Source organism: Sinocyclocheilus anshuiensis, unplaced genomic scaffold (genome assembly GCF_001515605.1).
Source record: "Sinocyclocheilus anshuiensis isolate Anshui unplaced genomic scaffold, SAMN03320099.WGS_v1.1 scaffold802, whole genome shotgun sequence".
NCBI classification, from domain to species: Eukaryota; Metazoa; Chordata; class Actinopteri; order Cypriniformes; family Cyprinidae; genus Sinocyclocheilus; species Sinocyclocheilus anshuiensis.
Window position 1 is genome coordinate 70,734 of NW_015547667.1, and position 3,643 is coordinate 74,376.

Consider the following 3,643-nt stretch of genomic DNA (forward strand, 5'->3'; position numbering starts at 1 on the left):
TTAGTGTACTTTATGAATATTTGTAATGTACACAACAATATATAATACATTAAAGTTTTCTAGATATCAAAGTATGTACGTGTGTGTATATATACTGAAAAAAGCAGTTTTATAATATACTAGTAGTGTAATGCTAATACATTTACAATGAGCTGAAATACAATTGAAATGTACTTGAAGTACATTAAAACGATGCTTCAGATATACTCTAACTATAGTTTTAGATATTTTATGTTTAGGTATTTCTATTTTGCGGGAGTCTCATGAATCATTTTATTCTCCAGCATCCCGCGCACACACACACACACACACACACACACACGAGTGTCCACCCGCCCGCCCCACTCGCCCATCTTGTCCCGCGCCGCGCTCTGTTGCGTCGGGTCTCGTGGGAGCAGGTCTCTAATCCACTAGCACTTGTCTCGACAGTGCGTGAGCTACATCCTTTTTACAATCTCTAGATGATAAAACACTGCATTCTGTCAGCAATGTAACGCGGCAGTAACGTATAGAGACCTCGGCTTGAAACTAGTATAAATGTGCAACTACAGCCACCAGTAAATGGTGGCAAGTTACTCAGTCATTCATTTAAAGATTTGTTCACGCCACTGCCGATAAATGATGATCAGTACCAGCAGGTGCATATATAAAGCCATTAAAACAATGAAGATTAATAAATGATTAGTTACATGAGAAATGACATGATCATTTAGGCTTCTGATGTGTGAATCTGTGCTTGATCTTGTTAAGCTCTTCTGGATCTGATGTCATAAACCAGAAGAATGACAGTAGCCACGCCCACCAGAGCAGAGAGGACCAATCGGATCACAGCTTCAGTAGAACCACAACAGTGGACAGAGTCTGAGGAATAAAAACATCAAACTGAGATCAGCTCAGTCAATAAACATTAATATCATCAACTAATATCAGCTGCTGTACCTGAACATGTGTGACAGAGGTGACTTATGTCCAGATGCTGAGTCTGGTTGCTGATGGGATTGTTGAGCACACAGCTGTAGCTGTTTTTATCCTGATATTCCACCTCCAGAGGTAGAGAGAGACTGATGCTGAGATCAGACACACTGATGCTGGACAATAAACTGTTTCCTTTGTACCAGGAGAGAGTCACATGACCCACATTCACCACTGAACACACCAATGAACAAGATGATGATGATGATGAAGAGCAGTTTGTAGAGTTACTGCTGATGACAGGAACAGGCAGACGAGCTGGAAACGGTTTGATTGTTTATATGGTCTGTCATCTCAAAATTTAAAATTATTCAACAGTGAATATTTGAAACACAGGACAAATGATCTCTACTTACCATAGACAGAAACTCTGAATGCTTTTGATGGCTTTCCATCTTTAGTTTTAAACTCTAGTTTATAAATTCCAGTATGTTCAGTTGTGATGTTTGTGATGGTCAGAGATCCAGTCTGATTGTCCAGCTTGTTCAGTCTGTCTCCAAAGCTCCCAAACGCACCGTGCTTGAAAGCTATGAAAGCTATCCCATAATTTTTGCTTGTTTCAGTGTGATTAAAGTTGAGAGTGACTGAATCTCCCTCCGTCACTGATATTTCTTCTGTATCACCAAACACACAGAGAACAAATAGAAACAGGGTTTGTCGCAGATTAAGACTTTCAAACTTTATTACAGTAAGCAGTTAGTAGTTAAAATTTAAAATAAAAATATATAACAGCAGAAGCAAAATGGTGTGTTGAATAATAATATTTCTGATGATTGAAAAATAGATGAAGAAACAGATTTTTTTACTCACCATAGACAGTGAGAATGTAAGTTATCATCATTGGTCGGTTACTCTGTGCTTCATAAACTCCAGCATGTTCAGTTCTGATGTTTGTGATGGTCAGAGATCCAGTTTGTTTGTCCAGCTTCAGTCTGTCTCTGAATCTCCCATCAAGAACATCCTCATATACAGTCATGCTGTCATTAATAACATTGATCTCAGCTATTAAGGTGTTTTTATGTTAAAACCACCACCGAATCCGATCATTATCCTTCATTTCAATGAGACCAGAATGTAGAGTGACTGAATCTCCCTTCTTCACTGGCTCTGATGCTATTAATTTAACACTAAATACACCTGGGGAACATGGAGGTAATCACGATTAAAACTTTAAATACACTAAAAGATTTAAAGTTTTAAAAACACATTTCAAACTCACCAACCAGACGCCACAAACACAAACAGAACAAAACTAATGTGAGAAACATTTTCTTCATTGGTTCACTGAAAAGCCCACGAAAGTGATGCTGAAAATGCGTGAAAACACTCACGACTGAACTGCTATATTTATCTGTTGAATCTTCTCTCAACAGGATTCAGACTCTGTCACAGTTTCCTTTATCACAGGAAGTCATGAAAATTATTATTATTTTTTTTGCTGATCTTACATTTTAAAGTGAACTGGCCCTGCATGAGTGAAATGTTGCATAGTGCTGGATTAGATATCAGTATTTAATGTTGTGAGCTGTCAAGATTTGGTGTTGATGAGAAATGTTTGAGTTCATAATGAGGTGATTAGGCAACATATTGATTACAGATTCTGGTATCTTGGTGAATCTGAGCAAAATAATTTACCTCGGTCTTTCCTTCTGGAGAAACTGAGGCGTGTAGAGGCCTGTATTAATGTTTTCTAAAATTATGATGGGTTAACAATAATTATGATATTTTACCTGTAATGAAAAGAAGGGTTAGAAAAATACACACAAAGAATCAACATTTTAGTGTACGAATGTCTCCAATATGACAAAACAACAACAAAAAAAAAGCCTCTGAAGCGTTGAGCGCCTCCTGCTGGATGAACAGTTGAGAGGAGAAACATCCTACATCTGTCAAAGTGTTTTATATTTACATTTGAAAAAGTACATTTTTACAAGAGAATTCTTGTCTTGTCTTGATGGTTTGGGCATTACAGTAATTACAGCAATATGCCAACACTCCCACTCAGACACATTCTCACATCTTGTAGATGGAATAGGGTCTAACATACAGTTAGGTCCATATATATATTTAGATACAGGCACAATTTTTATTTTTAGCTTTTTTTTTATTTCAATTTTTATTTTTAGCCAAAGTTACAGTTCTGTCAGGACCACTATCGTCAAAGACGATTGACAATTAGCATACAGTTTGGATTGGCGGTATGGTTCCGTTCTGGGCAAGAACTCCCTGCGCATCCATGCAGCCTAGCATGGATGAGAGCAGGGAGAGCAGCGATAACCCCCCCAGGGTAAACAGAACAGAACCAACATAAATGTATTGCAGATATCGTTAAAGTTCAATAATGTTATGTACACATTTTAGAATTAGTCTGATTCAAAGGAGAATCAGAAGGCTGAATCCTGACTGACAGAGGAGGAGTTGGGGATGGAGGAGGGTAATTAGCTATTGAGCAATGCGAAAACTGCTGATACTACTGCGGGACCTTATATATGAATACTTAGGTGTCGTATTCCCATAGGTTGATGGGGATCAGCTGAGAGTCAGCTGATGCGAGCTTGACTAACGTGACCTACCAGAACTAATGCTACGCTTGACTTCTGTCAGGACCACTATCGTCAAAGATGATTGACAATTAGCATACAGTTTGGATTGGCGGTATGGTTCTGTTCTG

At 38.2% G+C, this 3,643-nt stretch overlaps 1 pseudogene; it reads right to left on the minus strand.

Annotated features, from left to right (window-relative positions):
- Positions 1-715: 715 nt before the first annotated feature.
- LOC107702608 (uncharacterized) overlaps positions 716-3,643 on the minus strand; it is a 9,675-nt pseudogene continuing 6,747 nt past the window's right edge.